The sequence below is a fragment of the Podarcis erhardii genome (assembly GCF_964252035.2).
Source record: "Podarcis erhardii genome assembly, chromosome: 5".
NCBI classification, from domain to species: Eukaryota; Metazoa; Chordata; class Lepidosauria; order Squamata; family Lacertidae; genus Podarcis; species Podarcis erhardii.
This window is the reverse complement of record NC_138509.1, coordinates 33738984-33762915: the sequence shown is the minus strand read 5'-3', so window position 1 is coordinate 33762915 and position 23932 is coordinate 33738984. Positions and strand designations below refer to the sequence as shown.

The following is a 23932-nucleotide window of genomic DNA, read 5'->3' as shown; positions in this document are numbered from 1 at the left end:
ACTAAACAGGTAGAATTAAGAACACTGAACTGAAGTTCCCCTTGAGGTGTCCATATCCATTTCACTCACTGAATTTTTAAAAACCTTTCAGGACCTGAACTTCCCTGCACTCCACTGCAATGAAAAGCTGTGTGTTTAAATAATGCAGGTTTTATCATTCATCTAAAGATTCATATTCAGCATTCATCTGTACCACAATCCTTACAAATCCCTTGAATCTACATACATGCAACTTAAATAAAAATGTGACATATAAAGGTCAAACATGTATAGAAAATAGACCATTAGGGACAGTGCAGGAATCAGCCAAGAAAATGCGGTACAATGAGCATACAATAGTTATTTCTACACTGTGCCATTAAAAACCCCATAAAATGATTAATTTTGGGGAATTGAGAAAACATATTGTAAAATTTAACTTTGCCTATAGCATTTCTATATTAAAAGAAAATAAACTGTACCTTATTTGCATTTCTTCACCAGAGCTCTGATGGCCTGAAAACAAGAAATACATGTGTTTTTAAGTCTTTTGTTTACATTTTTATGTACTAGCTAAAATATATATAAATCTGCTTATTACTATCGCTGTTTACAGTTTATTACAGTAAAGTTTTACTCTGTCTCCTAGGGCCAGAATTGGTTTGCTAAATAAATAAATAAATAAATAAATAACTAAATAAAGTAAGTAAGTAAGTAAGTAAGTCTTGGAAGATATTTTACACCCACAGAGTGGATGCTTTAATAAGATAAATAATATGGAGATGATGCTCGAGGCATTCCTTCAGACAGTCTGCATATTCTAAGCAAGCATTTGTCAATTAAGGATCCAGACAACTAATGCAAGATTAATGCATCAGACACAAAGATATACACAACATGCATAAAACTCAGAAGCAGTTTTAGCCCTTCAGGGCTTTTACTTCCTTACAAATCTCTTAGGACAAAATGTATTCACATCTGCAGTTCATACATTTGCATTTCTTCAATATTGTTTAGTCATATTAAAAAAGAGAATTTACATCCAGATTGAATTTGTCTCTTCCTTCATCCCATTACAAAAAACACCCTGGAGTATGCCAATAATACAGCTAATTCCTGATAGCATTCAAGACTAATTCACATTTGCATGCACATGTATGAAATATCTCCGCTGAAAAGTATTGTGTCTGAAGTGATGCAAGAATTCTGCTTGCGATGTGTGCTCTGCAATAGCTGTTTTCATCATTCTACCAGGACGTCACAAAGGCCACAGTGTTCATGTTGGGTATTTTAGACTCTGGACCTTATGAGAAGGGTGGCCTTTTATATGATCACTAACTTCAAAACGTGGTAAGAGAATCCTGACTGAACAAAATTCTATACAGTGGTGCCTCCGGTTGCGCAAAGGATCCATTCCGGAGCTCCATTCGGATCCCGAGGTGGGTGTATTTGGATGTGCCATTTAGGTGCATGCGCACAGCATGGTTTATTGTTTCTGCACATGCGCATGGGGTGAAACCTGGAAAAATACTTCCAGGTTTGCTGCGTCCATATCCCGAAGGATACGTAACTGGAGGTGAACATAAGCAGAGGTACTAGATGGGCCTTTGGTCTGATCCAGCAGGAATCTTCTTACACTACCACAGAATATGATTAGAAACATTACAATCCCTCCAAACAAATTAACAGTATTTACATAATTGACAAATTCTTGGGATGCTGGAAGGATGGAACCACTGCAGCATTTTCAAATGACTCTTAAAGAATAAAGGCATTCCCGCTTGCAACATGTGCTCATTGAATGCAGCTCTCCTGCCACACATTTGCAGAAGATCTCAACAGAACAAATGTACACACAATTAATAATTGTTTTTAGCACATAGGAAGTCTATGTGCACATATATGCTACCATACAGAGTTCCAGACACACTTGCTACTGACTGTCCAATTTTTTGCCTCTTGTTCTGTTGTCACATGAGAGTGAACAACACTAAACAGAGCTATTCAATGATGTCAAGATACCACCTTAGTACCCCTCTTGCTGTTTAGAAGGTAACTCATTTGTCTTCACCTGGTGGGTCACAACCCCCTAATGGGTCATGGTCTGATCTAGTGTGCGCTTCAACTACAACATTTGATTTGATTAAACATTTGATTAAAATAATGTGAGAAATGGGTCCCCAGTGCTTGTTTCAGTTAAAGTTGGTTCCCAGGTCTGGGAGGTTTGAAGGTTATTGCAACAGAGACTTTATTTTGATAATGTTCTGTCCTGATTGGACTGATTTTGCACAATTCTTTTCAGTGCTTGTGCATTGAAATTAATTGAATAATTCTGATGCTCATGTGAGGTAGGTATGAATTGATTTGTTACTCCTATCTTGCCAACAAAATGACAAGGCCGTCACAGTCGTGGCTTTTAATTGGAGTCGCTGGAGTCATTTATTGCATTATGCAATCCATTCAGTCAAACATTACTGTCATTAAGCTACAGGTACAATATCATATAGATTCTTTCACATCGATTGCAACAAAGAGAAAACTGCTCTACAGAATCACTTAGTGATAATTGGTTAACCAGCCATTTCAACTAAAACTACTTTTTATGGCAGTGTCAACTCTGACACTCAGGAGACTCCAGATTTTCTGTTTACACTGTGTTCAGTGTGGTTTTGTGCTCAGGTATAAATTCATTTTCAAATGAGCTATATTTGCAGGCACTGTACTCAGTTTTTGAACTTTTTAGATCACAGGGTGGTTCACAAGCCTGAATTAAGGGTGATTTAGAATTACTTAAAATAAGTACCGTAAATACAATATCTTATTAACACCATGAAATGAGTAAGCTGGAGGACGTTGTGATTGGGTTTAACCTATGCCCCCCATTGTCAGATTGTTCACCTAGAATGATGCAACAAGGCCCACACCAATAAAATAAGTTGCGTTTTTCAAAAAACAAAAATGGACAAAACACAGATATAGAACAAAATAGACTAACAAAGTGATCAGTCTTACTAATGTATGATTACTTGAGTGGCTCTTCCCAAATGGTAGACCAGCTCTCAGGAAATGAATTGTGGGAAATAACTGTTTTTGTTCCTGAAGGATGTTGACATTTCTGGCAATCAGTTTGAAAGATAAAAAATCCAAAGCAAACAACTCAGCTGTTACAGGCACCAAGGGGAAAAATGTACCGTATTTTTCGCCCCATAGGACGCACCGCCCCATAGGACGCACCTAGATTTTTTTTGGGGGGGGGGAAATAAAGAAAAAAAAATATTTCCCCCCCAGGCGCGGGGCTGGCGCGGGGGAAGCCTGAGCTTCCCCCGACCCCAGCCCCCAGAACAGGCTGCTGCCTGCAAGCCTTGCGAGCCCGGCAGGACTTCCCGCCAGGCGCGCGAGGCTTGCGGACATCTGCCCGAAGCACGGGGCGTGCTCCGCAGCGCGCCCCGTGCTTTGAGCTGCAGGCTGCCGCCACAAGCCTTGCGCGCCCAGGGGGAGTTCCCCCAGGCGTGCGAGGCTTGCGGACACCTGCGCGAAGCACAGGGCGTCCTCCGGAGGGCTCCCACCCGCAAGCCTTGCGCGCCCGGGGGAACTCCCGCCGGGCGCGCAAGGCTTGCGGATAGCTTCCTGAAGCCTGTAGAGCGAGAGGGGTCGGTGTGCACCAACGCCTCTCGCTCTCCAGGCTTCAGCGAAAGCCTGCATTCGCCCCATAGGATGCACACACATTTCCCCTTCATTTTTGGAGGGGAAAAAGTGCGTCCTATAGGGCAAAAAATGCGGTATTTATTTTTCTTAAATGCTGATATATATTGAGATACACACACACACACACACACACACACACACACACACCCCAGAACGGCTCCATAGAATACACTTTGGATGCAATTGTTAATTCAGTTTTACTAAAATGGACTATATAAGACTTCATCCTAGCTTTGGTTCTACTGAATATTTCACTTACATTTTTCTCCCAAATATTTTATCCCACAGTCGAAAATCAAAATATATAAAATGTATCTTCACTCTTAACAATAGCAAGCAAAAGTCCTTAATACTTGGAATGTTTAGCCCAGGTCAAAATCCCCACTCTGCTGTGAAACTCAGCATAATTTACCTCAGGGGTTTTTGTGTGAATATAAAATAGGGTGGAGAGAGAACCTTGCACACTGCACTGAGCTCCTTTAGGAAAGGGTAGTGTGGTAACCCATGGGTTTGGAAAGAATGCTCACTGTGTAGGGAAAGCCTGCTCTAATACCAGGAAGCAGCAGGAGTGAGGATAACTTCAACAGTTGTATTTGTTGGTGAACAACAGAACAACAGCTCAGCATAGCAGCTAGGACTTGTTACACAAACAAAACTAAGGTTCCAGCTTGTTCTCAGCAAGCTATGGAGGAAAACACACTCAGAGACGGGAGGAAATTTTCTATTTCAGAGTAGGCCATATTTACTACCAGTGGAATATGAATAAGTAAACAAACAAACAAACGTTACATTTCCCCAAACCGGAATGCCCAAATCCAAAAATTATGAATTTTTAACTAGAGATATAAAGGAGTACTTCTTAAGTCTGGCAAATTGTTCTTGAACATGTTCTCATTATTTTGACAGTTTGCATTGAATATATGCTATTTCTAGTCAATATGTTTGGATTTCTCAAACAATTTGTGCATATTCTTACATTTGGTATGTTGCCAGGTTCTCCTTGCTGCCATGTGCGGCAACAAGCTGCAATCAGCAAAATACAAAACAGAAGCAAACAAAAACAACAAACATACTGAAGACGTTGAACAAAAAAGAATCTAGGTTCAGATAGTTTAATCAGACTTTGCTTAATTTGTTTAGGCTGCATTGACTCCAGAAAACTAGCTAAATGAATTAAGTGAAGTCAATCTAATTAAGCAAATTTCAGCATTGTCAAAACAAGACAATTGAAGTAAATGTCAATTTCTGAGCATGCATTTCTGATGGTGTGGGGCTTGAAATTTAACCAGTTAACAATGATAATCCACAGTAGCCTTTTTCTTCCAAGACACCTAAAGCTGGCAAACACTTAACACGTTGAAAAGCACAAGATACATTATAAATATTGGTTGAAATGCAATGGGTGCCCTTGTCCTCACAGGAGGGCTTCTGATCCAGCAGATCAGAGAAGGGGATGCCATTTTTGCCAGTTCTCTGTCTCCCCAGCACACCATGAAGATCAGCTCCAGAGACTTGAGGCTCCCTACAGAATGGAGTAGAAGGTGACATCAGTAAAAAAAATCACCTCCTACTCTCCAGTTCTTGGATGCATCCACTGAATGAATAGCCCTTTGTGAGTGAAAGGGTCCAAATGAATTATATCCCTAAATTAGGCAAAAGTTGTTGCTTAACCTAAAACCAAACATTCAGTAGAGCAGTACTATTAAAGATAACTGGGTAATTATCCCAACTGCAATATGATGCTCAATTCAAAGAAAAGGGGTATCTGTGTACCACCTCCAGTTTCAGAGGGAGCACAATTGCTAGGGAGATTGCTGTGGTTCTCAGGGTCTACTTACAAGCTTCCCTCGGGCACATTATTTGTCACTCTGGGAATAAGATACTGGCCTAAATGGACCTTTGTTCCTATCCAGCAGGACTCTTATGGATAATGGCTTTCATGCTATGCGCAGGGTGTTAGGGAAAGGACCCATAGGAAGGAAGAGTAAGCTATAGCAGGTTTAAATAGCTCTCCACACTGGCTACTGGGAGCCCTCTCCTGAATCACTCTGAGACTAGAGTCTCTAGTGTGCATTGCTTGCCTATTTTTAAGCATTGGTCTATAGAGTTTGGAAGCATGAAGCCCTATGCCATGTGCTCCAGTTGTAGAGTGCAATATCACAGGAGCAAGCTATTCGTCTTCAGAGTCCTTTTAGGTTTAACTCTAGTATCATCAATACTAGAGACAGGAGATGTAATAAAAATATTAGTTTCATTATAATGAAAGGCACCCTATGGAAAAAAGAAACTGTGGAAAAACTCTCTTCCCTAAAGTCATGCATGCTTATATTTGTTACCCCTGATATATTTTTCAGAATTTGAACTGACAACCCTGTAATATAAGTTCTCTCTCCAACTATAAAATGTATTCACATAAGTGAAGCACACCATGTTTCAGGAGACAAAGACAAGGAAATATAAAACAGACCAAAAAAAGTGGGAAAACGCGGCAGTATTTTTGCCTTTGTTTTAATTTTGAAGACAGCATGTAACCTGCTTTTATTAAAGAAATTTAACATCAATGCCTCTGAGATGCTTTTGTTTTGAACGATGGGAAAGCCTGTGAAAAGCCTGCATTTTTCAAGTGTGGCTAGGTTTAAACTTTTTTAACTGAATATTTGTGCATGTAAAACTTGTAAAACCATGTAACTTGCTGCACATTCTTCATTTCTAAGGAGCTTTATCAAGCCCGGGCAGCAGGGCACAGTGGAGGCTCATCTTGTCTGAAAGTACATGATGTAGAGTTTAGTCACACAGCCCCAACCCACAAGTCCATCAAAGTGGAAGATTTTGATTAAGTTTAGAATAGCAGGCATGGGTGATGGTTGCAGATTGTTCTTCCCATGATAGAGCATTTTGCTCTCTTAGTAGATGCAAGCTGCAAGCTGAACCCTGTGTCAGAGGTGGCATTAGAGAAGTGCGACTGGTTTGGCCACATTGGGTGCCACAACAATGCTGTAGAAGAGAGTGTAAGAGACAGGGGATGCCGACTTTTAGCGTCACACAGGGTACTGCCAAACCTTGAGAGCCCAAAGTCCACCTCTGCCCTCATTGCACTTGCTTGATTCCATTTTTATCCAAGGACTTTGGCTTGCAGGTCAAGCAGAAAACATCTAAATGAGTAAATAACTGGTCAAGTTACATATATCAGATTGGAATTAAAGAACCTTTTAATGAGGGTGAAAGAGGAGAGCGCAAAATACGGTTTGAAGCTCAACATCAAAAAACCGAAGATCATGGCCACTGGTCCCATCACCTCCTGGCAAATAGAAGGGCAAGAAATGGAGGCAGTGAGAGATTTTACTTTCTTGGGCTCCATGATCACTGCAGATGGTGACAGCAGCCACAAAATTAAAAGACGCCTGATTCTTGGGAGAAAAGCAATGACAAACCTAGACAGCATCTTAAAAAACAGAGACATCACTTTGCCAACAAAGGTCCGTATAGTTAAAGCTATGGTTTTCCCAGTAGTGATGTATGGAAGTGAGAGCTGGACCATAAAGAAGGCTGATCCCTGAAGAATTGATGCTTTTGAATTATGGTGCTGGAGGAGACTCTTGAGAGTCCCATGGACTGCAAGAAGAACAAACCTATCCATTCTTAAGGAAATCAGCCCTGAGTGCTCACTGGAAGGACAGATCCTGAGGCTGAGACTCCAATACTTTGGCCACCTCATGATAAGAGAAGACTCCCTGGAAAAGACCCTGATGTTGGGAAAGATGGAGGGCACAAGGAGAAGGGGACGACAGAGGATGAGATGGTTGGATAGTGTTCTCGAAGCTACCAGCATGAGTTTGACCAAACTGCGGGAGGCAGTGAAAAACAGGAGTGCTCTGGTCCATGGGGTCACGAAAAGTCGGACACAACTAAACGACTAAACAACAACAACAACAACAACAAATTGTATTATGTCATGTGAAAAAGAGAGTAGTGCATTATCAAAGGGTAGGAATTTTAGGGAGCAATCCTACTCTCAACCCGCCTGCAAGCCCAGTGGGTTTTAATGGAGTGCATGGCAACTGGGATAGAAAGTGGAAGCAGGCAGATTGCTGTGCAAGACTGAAACTGGATCAGCTTTCTTTTGGGGTCCAATGTAGTCATCTGCCCTACTGAGCCTGATACAATCAGCCCTAGAAAAGTCAATTTCTGCTGGCTCCTAGTGATGGTGATCCCACTTGTGGCATCACCACCTACATTTTCAGCAGGTGGAAAAGAAAGCTCTACACTACAGTTGTTACATGGGTCTCTCACTCTGCAGCTGGAGGTACATCAGATCTGGACAGGGGGATTCTTTCACCCAATCCACCTCACCAGGTATGTCAAAAGGAGCTTGGATGGCTCTGTTAGATAGCGATGTATAATACATTTAACACAGCAAATGTCTCAGCTGATATACTGTAAAACTGTTCAGTAGCAACTGACCAAAAACCTCTAACAAAACTGATGTCTCATTATGACTCTAGATGATGTATATATCACTGAAGAAATATTGAATTAACCATGGTAGCTGACAAGTACATTAATATCTTACATGCCTATTACCGTAATTTTTTTTCCTAAGCATTCATTTAATGACCAATCAATATTAAATTACAAAATAGGAACTGTCGAAGCACATTAAAATTTACTGCTTATTGGATATATTTCTACATTTGGATTTTATAGACTAATCTGAAATTATACACACCATATCTGAGTTTAGCCTTCTTCTAAACCTTTACTTAAGTGTTTGTAGATATAGATGTCAGGATATATTCAGCCCAGCAAATATAGCTATTTCAACATCAACAAATGTTCTAGATTTTTGATAGTTTTGAAAATAAGATGAATAATTTTGTCTAAGTCATCAAAATATTTATTTATACATTATTTTCAACTGAAGTAAACAACGAGTTCCTAGCCAAAAGTGTTTTGCCCTAGATTAGTGCGTAAATTTTCTTGATTGTGCCTTTGATTTTGCTAGATTAAAACTGATTGCAGCTTGTTAAATTGACAGACTAATTTTCTGCTTTAAAAACAGAAACAACTATTTTGAATGAACTGACACTGTATTTTGCTATATGACATGAAATTAACCATTTCTTTCCCTATGCTGTAAACAGCAGCAGATAATTACATGCTCAAAGGAAGGATTAAGAAGAAACCAGGTGTTCTTTGTCCCTCTCCACTGAAATATATTCCTGTAACCATAAAACTGTGGCATAAGTTCCAAAATCCTAAAGCAAAGCACTTTTACTATTTCATTTTACTTGAGCTGCCACCCAATTAAATAACGCTTGGTGAGTAATCATATACATGTGGTGAATGCTCAACAAAAAGCCAACTTTTTAGTTAATCAAAGGTTTTTAATCAAACAATGTGGCTGATTGGAACTCTACTGCAGAGGCAGTGTCATCTAGTTTAGTCACTAGGTAGCAATGGACCTCACTGTATTTGGGTGGAGCCAGGAGTTTCTTGTGTTGGTTATATAATGAACTTCTTGTCTAGCTTCCTGACATGTGTTCTTTGAGCATTTCATGGCACTTGCCTTGGGGATCACACTACCCACTGAAGTTCCAGGCTCCAACATAAAACACATTTCATTAGATACAAACAAACAAACAAACAAACAAACAAACAAACAAACAAACAAACCCACAGGCTTTCCCAAAAGGATGAGTTGACTCATGGGCAGAATCATATTCTTTTGGAAACTGTTTTCATCTGTCTTTATAATTTCATTTTTATTGTTGTATATTGCAATGATATTATCTAACGTTTGTCCATCTATAAACCTTATGAATTAATAATAATAATAATAATAATAATAATAATAATAATAATAATAAAGTTTCCATAGTAGCAGTATTACATGGATATATTTTTACATAACACAATAGCTGAGCGTAAAAACTGCAATGGAATGATGGGTGAGAAAGATAAGCTTCTTGACCAAAGGTCCAAAAGTATTAAGATAATTATTTGATCACAATAAGCACCAAAACAATTCCCACCCCCATGCCAATTTATTATCCACTAAGGAACATGATAAATAAAAACTATACTGCAGTTTCCCAGCTATTGCAAAGGGCTGAATCAGCTAATCTCTAGACCCACAGCTGGTTTTTCAGCTCTCCAGTCTGAAAAGCCATTATTTACACCTAACTGCTGCTCAACCCCTGGCATAATTCATTCTGCCTGTGTCTGTGCAATATTCAGTCTTGGATGTATGGGTGAATTTTGACGGGTTCCCTAGTTTTGCATGTGTCTAAAGATCTATTGGACGTGGGTGGCGCTCTGGGTTAAACCACAGAGCCTAGGACTTGCCGATCAGAAGGTCGGCGGTTCGAAAGCACGTCAAAGTGCAAGTAGATAAATAGGTATCACTCCAGCGGGAAGGTAAACAGTGTTTCTGTGCGCTGCTCTGGTTCGCCAGAAGCGGCTTAGTCATGCTGGCCACATGACCCGGAAGCTGTACGCTGGCTCCCTTGGCTAATAAAGTGAGATGAGCGCCGCAACTCCAGAGTCGGTCACAACTGGACCTAATGGTCAGGGGTCCCTTTACCTTTACCTTTAAAAATCTATTACCTTAGAGACTCTCCTACTTTCTAGGTTCAATATGCATCCAATCACAGTTGTGACACTCTGATTAACAATAGCAGACTCTGAAAGTGTCCATACTGCAGAAACAAACATTTAAGCTAAAATTGGTTCACAGGATTGGGGGGTGTATTTAAATTGAGTTTTGTGTATTGCACTTAAAGTATCCCACCTCCTAAAAGAGAGAAAATGTTATTTTATACTTTTGTTGCAGGGATAAATGATCTTGCACGGACAGAGCTGATAGTTTTAGAATTATATATGTTACTTTTAGGGATGTAAGAAAGCACTGTTTGCATTTCACCCTGTGTTTGTTACATGCAGCAATGTGTCAATTTCACAACAGTCTCTCTACTGCCAACAACTACACTATTTATCTTTCTGTAGCTAAATTACATAATTTACGTAACTTACATAATTAATTACATAAATTACACTGTCATTATGTTATTCTAACACATTCACTTCATTGCAAAGGAAACAAAATGCAAATAGGGGTGGGGGAATCTTGATCAATTATGTAAGTTATGGGAATTTTTAGTATTCAAGACTCTGCAAAAGAAACTCAGCAAAAGAATATCATATATTCTAGCTTCTATGATTAGTTGAGACATAACTGTTCTTCACATTTGTAATCATTCCCATTAGTGCTGGTTCTCATTATTCTGTGACTTAATATTACTCCATTAAATTTTGTAGTTCTTCATTGTAGTAACAGTTTAAAACATTTATTTTTATATTAATTGTATTCTATTATAATGGTAATTAATAACTAAATAGATTTAATTTAGTAACTGAACTCTAAAGTAACCCCAGAACATCACTCAGTAAAACAATTACATGGTAGAATGAAATTAGATCAGTAATGCAACTTTATGGCCATTCAAGCAAAAAAACAACCCAACTTATGTAATGGAGCTACTCAAGGAAAAAGTTGTGAAACCTATCAGAATGTGTTTCATAAAAGTCCAAATACCATCCCAACTGAAAATGTTTACCCAGCTTTGAAGTTTTTTTTCTACAATCAACTGATATATAAATTTTATGAAGGAAAGGTGGGAATAGCTCAGGTGTATTTGTAGATAGCAAATGGTAAATTAAAATACGTTTTTATTGAGCATATTTATCTGTCTTTCTATCTTTCAATGATATTATGACAACATAGGTTTTCTGGGTAAAGGTAAAGTAAAGGTAAAGGTACCCCTGCCCATACGGGCCAGTCTTGCCAGACTCTAGGGTTGTGCGCTCATCTCACTCTATAGGCCGGGAGCCAGCGCTGTCCGGAGACACTTCCGGGTCACGTGGCCAGCGTGACATGCTGCACCTGGCGAGCCAGTGCAGCACATGGAACGCCGTTTACCTTCCCGCTAGTAAGCGGTCCCTATTTATCTACTTGCACCCGAGGGTGCTTTCGAACTGCTAGGTTGGCAGGCGCTGGGACCGAGCGACGGGAGCGAACCCCGCCGCGGGGATTCGAACCGCCGACCTTTCGATCGGCAAGTCCTAGGCGCTGAGGCTTTAACCCACAGCGCCACCCGCGTATCCAATAAAAATTAAAACAAGACTATAAAACCATCAAAACTAATACAGCAGAAAACTAGTAGAAGAAAATAAAACCAATTTAACAGAGCTCAGAGCAGCACCTAATTGTCATGGATTTTAAAAGTACAAGAATATCCAAACGATATGAAAACTACTCAAAGGGTTTAATATTGAAAACTCTGAGAAATGCCAAGGTCTCCAACTTTTGCTTAATGGTTCATAACATGGGTATCAGGCTAGCTTCTCTAGGGAGACTTTACACAAACATAAAAGTTCTTCTTTCTTACAACTACTCATCATACCTAATTTGATGTAGACATCTGGAGAAGGGCATCAAGATCCCTTCAGATCCCTTCAGGGAATGAGATTCAATCCCCTGGAGAAGATGACTTCAAGATCCAAACCGGCATATCTGGTATACTAAAACCGACAAATCTATCACTCTCTCAGCTAAATAATTCAAAACAGAGTGGCGCTTCATTAGCAGGACAGAAAGCAAAATTTAAGTTGATTGACAGTGTCTTGGGCTGTGTGCAGATTCCTGTTCACTCTGCATCCAGTGAACTCCCACCACTGACTTGGGAAATGATCCACCCATATTAGCCACAACTCATATCTATCCTGGACCTATCCTGCCTATCTTAAAAAATACTGCATTTTGATACATTTATCCCAAATCAGCTTTGATCTGAATTGAGAAGAATAACCTTGCTGTGCTTTAAACCAGTAAATGTGTTTACAGTCTTAGATTCAGGGGATTAAATCTCATTTCTACTAACCCCTCAAGCCCGGAAATGCAATGGTTGTTTATCAATATAATTCAGCAGATTTATATCCTGCCCTTCTCACGATTCTCAGGGTAGCAAACAACGCAAAAGACAACTACAAAAATCCATTCACAAAACATTAGCAAGACAGCAAACCATTAATTGCTAGAGGCAGGAGCTATATATAAAAACAACCTAAAACAAGAGGTCAGTCTGCTAAAGATGCACCAACGCTGCATGCCATATACTTGCCAGAACTTGTATTGACTAGGCAGTTGAAAGCATGAGGCAGAGAGTTTTAAATTTAGCCATGGTCACAGAGAAGGCTTGATTCTGCATCCCAGCCAGTCACACCTTCACCACTGTCAGGATGCAGAGAAGAGCCTCACCTGTTAATTTTAAAAGAGTAGGCAGGCTATTAAGGAGCATAGCTGTCAACTTACAGATTTGAAAATAAGGGACCAGCAGCCTCAAAAATAAGGGATCAGCAGCCAAAATAAGGGATTTTCCCAGCACAGGTATGTTCAACCTCTGAGCCCCTCCAAGCCAAAGGCAGAAAGCCCAGCCAGCAGCCAAACGAAGCCTCAAGCAGTGGTTCCCACAGCACAGCAACCTGGCAAAAGGGGATGCAGCAAGGAAAACCACCATCACCTCTCTGCTGGGAAGCGCTGAGCAAAGGCGAGTCCCCAGGCAACACGGCCGATTTGATTGGCACAAGGCATGCAAGCTCCACCCCCCAGTCGTTCTTAGATTCCTTATTGGGTGAGCAACATAGCCAAGCAACACAGTTGGAGCTCCCTCCTCCCTCCTCCCTGGCTGGCAAGGAGGGAGGGAGAGGAGCTGCTTCCTTTGAAACCCAGAAAATTTAAGGGACATCATCAATAAGGGACAGTGCTGGGATAAGGGACTTTCCTGCCAAATAAGGGACAGTTGACAGCTATGTTAAGGAGGAGATGGCACTACTTTTACAGTCATCCATCTAGAAGAAAAAGAATATATTGTTGTGAGTTTGGGAGCAGGGGCCAGTTCCTTCTAATTCCCTGGAAACAGCAAGTGTTAAATTCTAATGGAGGATCCCATTGTTGAATTAGCCAGGGAAGGGTCTACTTGCCACCTAAGTACCAGCACAAGTAAAGTCATTAGTATATTAAAGGAAGTTTCTCTGTGCCAGAGGGGAAATGGATAGGCCCCCTTCATCACATGGCTGGTAGTGAGAAGGGCAATAGCCAGAGTCATGTGAGAGAGCTGGGCTAGAAGCAGGCAGCAACAAGAGAGACAGAGCCATGCTTGATTTCGTTGCATTATAGCTCACTATTTAACAGGAACAGACAGGGATTGGAAGAGGACAGCAAAATGTTTCCTAACACATGGAATCTAAGCTGCGAATGATCATAATATATGAAGCTATTTAAGATCTATACATATTACATAGCCTAGAAGTTAAGACAGGGGCCTTAATGTACAATTTTCATGCTCTTTGGTGTATGAATGTGTTTCTAAGGGCCTTTTCTTAAGCCAAAAATCTTGGAATATATTGTTATAGCTCTGTATTTCATGTGCTGCTCGTCACTCTGGATAATTTACCTGTGAAGTGGTCAGGAAAAAACTCATTAGTAAAACTAAAATTTCATTATTTTTTACAATATTTACACTATGCAAAAAAAGTAAGAAAAGATAAAAAGAGATAAAACAAATTAAGTTTTCTACGGAGCACAATCTCATATATCATCCTGTACTGTCAGATTTGTTCCGCATCTCTAATTCTTTATTCCACTGTTTGAAATGGAACAGGTTTTGCTGATTGGTCTTATGTCTGTCAATGATTGTAACACCCTTCTATTTCCCTGCATACCTGTTGTAGTTAATATTATGCACAACAAAAGGCATTCATCAGCTAGCATTTTCACAAACTTTCTCTGAAAGACTATTTTAATTATAATCATATTATGTTTTCTAGTTATTCAAGAATACAATTTTCATTGACTCCAAACTGTCCAGTTTTGCTTTAATGATTTAAATAAGGCTTGCTCTGGCATAACATTTGTACAGCCAAGTCCAATGAATGTTTCCTTAGAAATAAGTCATACTGTGTGCATTGGGACGTATTCTCAAGCAAGCATGCATCAAATTGCTGACTTATTTTCTTTACTTGTTTCTTCAGGATCTCTGTAATTTTTCACCACTTCCTGGTTCATTATTATGAGGACATTTCTCAAATATGCCACAACACAATGTGCCAGTGAAATAATGTTACTACATTTCATGAAATTCCAGAGTCTCTGAAGAAGAAAACATCTGTAAATGTATTATGTATTTAACCTATTTTGAACTATGTATAAATTGCTGGTTGCAAGAACCTGAGTGTGCCAGATGTTCAAACAAAGAAAGAAACAAAAGGAAAGATCCTGCTGTGCCAGTTGATGTAATCTGCATTAGTAAAGCCTGATCATATGATATAGCACCGCAAAGAAAATTACATTTGTAGGAAGTTTTTTTCCAATTGTCATATGACACCAATCCCATCTATCCCAAGTCAATGTTTTCTTCTTCTTACTCTTGCCAGATCTACTCATTAGAACCAATACATGAAGCTGCTTTAAATCGAGACAGCCAATTGGTTCATCTAAATCCCTGCAGACAGAAAACCAAATGTGAGGGAGAATGCTAGAGGTAATTTTTGTACAAACTAGCATTCAATCACATGAGTATCTCCCAGCATTCTCAGGAACCCAGAAAATGGACTACCATCTCAATGATGACTAGACCTCAGGCACAATTATACTCTAGACTCTGTAACTGGAATCATCAGAAGAGACCCAACATTCAACATACAGTGTTTAGAAGACACTAAATTGATCTACGTAAAGCAATTCTTTCCCCCCCTGTGGTAACTATAGAAAGCTGCCCTTCAGGCAGGTTTTTACAGTTGTGTTTTGATGGCTTTTGTAGCTGAAATCTATAGTGTTGGTACTCAGAAATAATCTGCTAAACAACCCCTACGGAGAACATTTTGCTGTAACAATACGTTTTCCCTTCTTAATCTCTTAAATTGCAGAAAACCAACAAATTCTGCATAGAACAAATTCTTCCTTAAGAATCTGAGAGCTATGATCTGGTCAGCATTATTTACATTTAGTCACAGGAAGATTATAATAAGCAGGGGTGGAATTTGGTAATATGGCATCCCTTGCGAAGCCAAAATTTTATGCCCTTCCCCCAGATGGTGCAACAGGAGGCTAGCACTCTCTTCTTCTCCCCATGTCTTCTCCTGTCCTATCCTCTCCTCTCCATTTTTCCTCTTCTTTTCCCCAGCTTGATTCTCCCTCCCAGGGAAAAAAAAAATCTCACAAAGAAAGTCGGAGGGAGCTCTTTGGATTTTCTAGCCATCTTTCTCAAGCATTAAGAAAAATTCAAAGTTTAGAAATTGCCTCCTCTTTTCTCCAAAAAAGAGAGAAAGCTGTTGACTCCTAACGCAAACCATTCACCATTGGCTCCCAGTCTCACTACCTGCCTTACTGTTACCATGCATAAGAGAGGGACATGGGATGGGGATAGTCCTGCCTCTCAGTCCACCTACTGTGTGAGGGAACCGATCTCACCACTCCCCTTTTCTCCACTCTGTTTGATGCCTGTGCTGGCAAACTGGCACTGCCATAAATTCGCCCCTGTAATAATGCATATTTCTTGCGTTATAATATATTCACCTTAATATTTCTCAGATTCTGACTGTCATTGGATGTAAGAAGTAGGACAGGTGTGGAAAGAATAATGGAAAAAATGAATGGCCATTACATGGATTTATTTATTTTTTATCTACGATATACTTGGTTCCCTACTTGAAATGCACAGCTTGCCCATAATGTCATGGTGAAGGTGTATTTAGCTTGGCTGGAACAAACTAAAGTGCAATTTTAAAACCAAGTATGGCACTTTGCCTTCTGCAAATGCTTCTGAGGTAAATGGTTTGCTGTAATGTCAGACCAGCCTTAAAAAAAAGAAAAGAAAAGAAACCTCTGCAGAAAATATCCTTTAGGCCCCAAATATTCTTACTGAGTTTGCCAGAGAAGTTCTCCCAAGCCACATTTGGAAAAGAACTTTGGGAACTCGTTAAAGCCTGCTTCTGAAGAGAGGTGAGGCTTAGAAACACCTGAATTATTTTCCAGCTCATATTAAAATCATAGTGGGTGATCAATTGCCTATTTTTCCTATGCAATGAAATGGAGGGACCGAGCACTCTTACATTGCATAGAAGAAAAGTTTCCTTAGAGTGAACCCTTCCATTTTTTTTTCTCCCTACGGAAGCACCTTTAGCCCCATTCAAGGGCTGAATTCAAGGTGTAGGTAGGAGATGGGCTTATCCCTTATTGGTCCTCAGAAAGGAAAACCAACAACCCCAAGCTGTAGCTCAGTGACATAGCATCTGCTTTGCATGCAAAATGTCCCATGTTCAAGCCCCAGCATCTGCAGTTAGGAATAGGAATGTCCCACCAGGAAAGTCCACTTTCAGAAATGCTGAAGAGCCACTGGTCAGAATCAGTGTAAATTGATGTTAGACTACAAGGTAGGAAATGCAAATGGCTTGCACCAGGCATGGGTAAATGACCTAGGCATAACAACAGATGAACATGCCTGTTTAAAGTATGGGTTAAACCTCTTATGAAGGTAGTGTTTCACTGCCACTGGAATCCAGTCAAGCTCTCTTGTGTCACCTCTGCAACATACCAATGATGGTGGCAATAGGAGGGGACCTCATACATTTATTGTGGGAGCTTAGTGGGCTTGGGCAAAGCATTTTTAATAGTTTCTAATGTTATTGATTAACCACTGAACCCAAACCCTGCTCTGGCCCTTCTTTCACTAGATGACAATCCAGACTCTCCGTTTAGACATAAGGGCTTAACTGCCATGCTGTTCACTGCTGCCTGTTTAGAGCTTGCCTCCCACAGAAAGACCCCAATGGTCTATCTTTCATGGGATGGTAAGAAACAGTCTGAGATATGGTTCTTTCCAAGAATTTAACACCGAATGGTTGTTGGAGGCCAAACAAAACATGATCATTTTGACATATCAATGATATAAATCAAAGTGATTTTAATGTTAGACCTCCAACCACTCACACCGACTTATGAAAAGGCAGGCAAGGCCTGTTCCATTATTTTCACCCCTGTCCAAAGGGGAATAGTCGGCTTCTGGCCTGGCCTGTCATGCTCTGGTACTCCTCCAAGTGTTGCCAATTGGCTTTCCCCCATGCCATGGGAAACTGGTGCACAGGAACACAGTGCCAAACACAGTGGAAGCCAAGGCACTCCTCCAATTGTTGCTGCTTGCTTGGCTTCTCAAACCTGATTTTTTTTAATTATTTTGACGTGAAGATCTTGGGTAATTTCCAGATTAATCCAAGAGGAGCTTCTGAGAACATGCCCACCACTAACTCTTACCTTTAAATGACAATGAAATTAATGAATGCTCAAAGCTTTTCAGATATCTCTTGTAGAGCAGGTCTCAGATTATGTATCTGGAGTGGAGCAATGATGCTGAAGACTACCGGGACTGGAAGTATGTGTCCCATGCAAACATAGTGCTGGTTCCCTGCAAACCAGTCATTTTAAATTGTCTCAATAAAGCAAAGATCCTTCTCCCGTCTCTTCTTCAATCTTGTGCAAATTCCATCATTGCCTTGTGTGCATTAGCCATTGCCCAGTGTTGTATGTGCACCAAGGCTAACGATGGATAAGGCTTAGCAAGAATTGCATCCATTTAGCCAGGAAAGAAGGCAAGGGTTTGGTGTGAGCTTACAATCCTTGATTTTGTTTAGCCTTAATCATTATTAGGACTGGTTCAAGCACAATGAGACACCATGGTTAAGGCTAACAAAGGAAGGGGAAGGGGAATTTGTACAGAGAGGGGAGGACTGATGAGGAGGGAAGGATATTCTGGAAGCTGGGGCCCATTTTATAAACTTCAGTTTTAGGGATCCAGTTTTCTGTCTGCACTGAGTCAAAGTCTTAGAAATCACAGTCATTATCTGTTAAGATGGAATAAAGCCCATTGCTTCTTCATTCTAGCATGTCTAAGTATTTCAATACACTTTCATACAGCAAAGCTTGAACCTAATTAAGTTTGCAATTGCTTTCTCCACTCCCTTATGATTGAAGCAATCTGCAGACAGAGACAAATGTGACATAGTACCATGCTTCTGTAAACCCCCCCCCACAAAACCCCACATTTTTTCCTTTTAAAAACTGGTTTTACCTGTCCAGTCATAGGATATTACTGTGTAATTTGAAATCTCAAAACCTGCACTGTAAACACTTATTTTACCGGATTATTTTACTAACCCTGGAATTTTTTTCTTTTTTTGTCTGTAATAGCTCAACATGGTACTCTAATTTTGGTCAACTCTGTGAAATAAGGACCTTCGAAGTTAAAAAACTCTTAACTTAAAAAACTAAATTTGCTTTATTGAAACTGTGGGGGGAAGACAATATTATCTGCCTATTTTATGCTCTGATAACATTCTCATTGAAGCTAAAGCAATAAACTTTAATCCTTTACACTTTTTCTAACTTCCAATTTCTGCTTTAACAAACAAAACTGATTGTGAATCAGATGAGAGAGGGAAGTACTTTATCTTCATTAGCTTAAATCAGAATGCCCTTCAAGAAGAATGAGATGTAAAAGCATATAAATGTTAAGTTTCCTGCTTCTTAATTGGCATATTCAGCCTGTAAATATACATTCTAAACCGATTACTTCACTGTGGAAGTGCTGAACACAACTTTGCACTAAGGAGATAGATGTACAGTCATTGTGCACGATAAGGATTAATGGGCATTAGATCTTTATATAAATAATGTAGTAGAACACCGTCAGACAGTTGTAGATGCCTGAATTATGTATTTTCTGCTAACGTTTACAACTTAAAAGGCATTGTGAGGTCAAATCTGATGACCTCATCGTACACCGGCAATATATTTAGGAAAAAGCATCTATCTTTTCTGTATGACACAGTCAGTGAAGTCAATGGGAACTTTGTAAAATGGAATGTGGTTTTGGAACATGAACTGCTATGGCACCTATGTTTCATCTCAGTTTATGGTAATGTTGTTGTTGTTGTTGTTGTTTAGTCGTTTAGTCGTGTCCGACTCTTTGTGACCCCATGGACCAAAGCACTCCAGGCCAATGCAATTCTGGGCTGCATCAATAGGAGTATAGCATCTAGATCAAGGGAAGTAACAGTGACACTGTATTCTGCTCTGGTCAGACCTCACCTGGAGTACTGTGTCCAGTTTTGGGCACCACAGTTCAAGAAGGACACTGACAAACTGGAACGTGTCCAGAGGAGGGCAACCAAAATGGTCAAAGGCCTGGAAACGATGCCTTATGAGGAACGGCTAAGGGAGCTGGGCATGTTTAGCCTGGAGAAGAGAAGGTTAAGGGGTGATATAATAGCCATGTTCAAATATATAAAAGGATTGAATCATAGAATCATAGAATCATAGAGTTGGAAGAGGCCACAAGGGCCATCGAGTCCAACCCCCTGCCAAGCAGGAAACACCATCAGAGCACTCCTGACATATGGTTGTCAAGCCTCTGCTTAAAGACCTCCAAAGAAGGAGACTCCACCACACTCCTTGGCAGCAAATTCCACTGTCGAACAGCTCTTACTGTCCGGAAGTTCTTCCTAATGTTTAGGTGGAATCTTCTTTCTTGTAGTTTGGATCCATTGCTCTGTGTCCGCTTCTCTGCAGCAGCAGAAAACCACCTTTCTCCCTCCTCTATGTGACCTCCTTTTATATATTTGAACATGGCTATCATATCACCCCTTAACCTCCTCTTCTCCAGGCTAAACATGCCCAGCTCCCTTAGCCGTTCCTCATAAGGCATCGTTTCCAGGCCTTTGACCATTTTGGTTGCCCTCCTCTGGACACGTTCCAGTTTGTCAGTGTCCTTCTTGAACTGTGGTGCCCAGAACTGGACACAGTACTCCAGGTGAGGTCTGACCAGAGCAGAATACAGTGGCACTATTACTTCCCTTGATCTAGATGCTATACTCCTGTTGATGCAGCCCAGAATTGCATTGGCTTTTTTAGCTGCCGCGTCACACTGTTGGCTCATGTCAAGTTTGTGGTCAACCAAGACTCCTAGAACCTTTTCACATGTACTGCTCTCAAGCCTTTTTTGCCCAAGTGCAATACTTTACATTTCTCCCTGTTAAAATTCATCTTGTTTGTTTTGGCCCAGTTCTCTAATCTGTGAAGGTCGTTTTGGAGTGTGATCCTGTCCTCTGGGGTGTTTGCTGTGGTCGACACAGTCAAAGGCTTTTGCATAGTCAATGAAGCAGAAGTAAATGTCTTTCTGGAACTCCAGTCAGCTCCAGGTCTTGTTTTTGCTGACTGTATAGAGCTTCTCCATCTTTGGCTGCAGAGAATATCATCAATCTGATTTTGATGCTGCCCATCTGGTGATGTCCATGTGTAGAATCGTCTCTTGTGTTGTTGGGAAAGAGTTTGTGATGATCAGCTTGTTTTATCTCATTTATCTCTTGATTCCCTACTTTAGCATTCCAATCCCCTACAATGAGAAGAACATCCTTCTTTGGTGTCATTTCTATAATGTGTTGTAAGTCTTCATAGAATTGGTCAGTTTCAGTTTCTTCAGCACCAGTAGTTGGTGCATAAAATTGGATTACTGTGGTATTAAAAGGTCTGCCTTGAATTTGTATCAAGATGATTCTATCATTTTTGAGATTGCATCCCAGTACAGCTTTCACCACTCTTTTCTTGACTATGAGGGCTACTCCATTTCTTTTACGGAATTCTTGCCCACAGTAGTAGATATGATGGTCATCCGAACTGAATTCGTCCATTTCCGTCCATTTTAGTTCACTGATGTCCAGGATGTCAATATTTATTCTTGCCATCTCATTTTTTACCACATCCAACTTACCCAGGTTCATGGTTCTTACATTCCAGGTTCCTATGCAATATTTTTTCTTTATAGCATTGGACTTTCCTTTCGCTTCCAGGCATATCCGCAACTGAGCCACCTTTCGGCTTTGGCCCAGCTGCTTCATCAGCTCTGAATCTGCTTGTACTTGTCCTCCGCTCTTCCTCAGTAGCATGTTGGACACCTTCTGACCTGAGGGGCTCATCTTCCAGCGTCATAACTTTTATATGCCTGTTGTCTTTGTCCATGGAGTTTTTTTGGCAGGGATACTGGAGTGGCTTGCCGGTTCCTGCTCCAGGTGGATCACGTTTGGTCAAAACTCTCCATTATGACCTGTCCATCTTGGGTGGCCCTGCACGGCATAGCTCATATCTTCTCTGAGTTATTCAAGCCCCTTCGCCACGGCAAGGCAGTGATCCATGAAGGGGGTTTATGGTAATAGGGAGTCAAAATTCACACAAGAATATTGGGAGTAATGTTAATTAATTTTACTACTTTTTATGCTGTTTTTGTCACTCTTCTAATCAACAAAGTGTTTGAAATGGTACCTTGAGATGGCACCTAAAATGAAACAAAATAAAGCTTTCCAAAAGTCTTCACAGTTTATTTTTTAATGCATCAGTTTATATACACAAAGACTAGCACAGTCATCACATGTTGATAAAATGCCTCAGCAGATGAAATTGTCATGTTATATGGAAAGAAGTATAAGGATTGGAACAATCTGATTTGCCCGAGATGGAGTTTGAAAGGGCCAGAGGCACAACAGGATAAGCCCAGTTTCACACCTTCTAACCAAAGCAAAAGGAAGGAGCAAGCTGGGAGGTCACACTTCTCCATTGTGCCCATTACTTTCCATAAGACCAATCAATCAAGTTATGGGTAATTAAATTCAAATGTATTGTATGCATTTCCTAATCAACAATTCTGTCAAAGAACAACATGTGGATAACAGGGATGAGGGTGGAGAAGCCGATATACTGTTATCAATACTTTGTATTTTTGGGGTAGTCTTGTTCAGACAAATCAGATGACCCTCTGAATGACCTTTGAAATCCTATGTGAGCTTGTTTATAGTCCCAAAATGCCTCACTTCATTATTTTTAATGGTTCATGCTACAGAAAGCTTTGTACCCAGTTTGTGCACATTCCTCATGGGCTTTAATACCTGGCATAGTTTGCCACTTCCTGTCCTAGATTACTGCCGAAGAGAGGATACATAATTTATCAAAATTATATCACCATTTAAGATATAAAATCAAAACCAGCAATCTCCAGTAAGCTTTCACTTCAATTGCATTTCCCTCCATTCAGATTGAAAACAAAGAGAAAAGTAGGTCAGTTTTTAAAACTATTCATATAATGAATTTATATGTAATGGAATCTTCAAAGCATTTCATATTTCAGAATGCCTAAATTGGCCAAACTTTACTCACACAATGATAATAAAATATCATCATAAAATAATGATATGAATACTCTCTCACACAGTAGGACAATCACTGTCTCAGTTGTGCTTACCCAAACAGTATTCCTAATTGTTTGAACTCACTAAGACTGTCCCTGTTGTCACTTCAGCACCTGCTGAAGATCTTCCTCTCTCAACAAGCTTTTTAATCTGAGATGTTTCCAAATCTGCATTTGTATTGAAATTTTTTAAAAAGAAAATATATGTTTCTTGTTTCATCACTTATTGTTTGCTGCCTTAGACTCCTCTGTGGGGGAAGAGCATGGTATAATTTTAATTAATTAATAATTGTTAAAATGACTATACTGTACCAGCAAAGTACATGATGCTTGTTATCTATCTATCTATCTATCTATCTATCATCTATCTATCTATCATCTATCTACAAGAACTAGGTAAATCCTGCCCCCCCCCAGGAGATATGAAAATCTAATCCAGTGTTCTGCTCACAGAAGAACCAACAAGATGCCTACTGGAAGCACATGAGCAGGTCATCTCCTGCCAACTGCACAACACTGCATCTAAGAGAGTTATTGTGGCTTTCCCAGTGACAGGAATGAGGACAGTTCAACTCAAACTGAGCTAACAGTGACTACCATTCTTAATAAGAACCCTTCTTGGATGCTATTGTTACTTATTTTCATAGCTTTCTAAAAATTTGGGTAAGGAAGGACCCCCGTCAATGAGAAAAACAAATCCAGCTTTTCAATTATTGTCCTTGTACCCTTTTCCAGACCTGCTAGATGGAAAGTTTTGCTGTATCTAAGACCTTGCCCTTGCTTCATAAATATGGCTTCACTAACCTCAGTTATAGGGGGATGCAGGTGGCATTGTGGTCTAAACCACAGAGCCTAGGGCTTGCCGATCAGAAGGTTCGTGGTTCAAATCCCCGCGACGGGGTGAG

General features: G+C 40.2%; 1 protein-coding gene across 15 annotated transcripts in view; it reads right to left on the bottom strand.

Moving 5' to 3' along the window:
• Nucleotides 1-23932, bottom strand: part of PCDH15 (protocadherin related 15) — a 649889-nt gene that overhangs the window by 434775 nt on the left and 191182 nt on the right. For 14 of the 15 annotated variants that reach the window (XM_081861749.1, XM_081861756.1, XM_081861754.1 and 11 more), the window contains one exon: nucleotides 462-495. The exons of the other annotated variant lie outside the window; for it this stretch is intronic. The gene's annotated coding sequence lies outside the window, so the exon portion shown is untranslated. The remainder of the gene's footprint in view (nucleotides 1-461; nucleotides 496-23932) is intronic. 15 annotated transcript variants of the gene reach the window in all.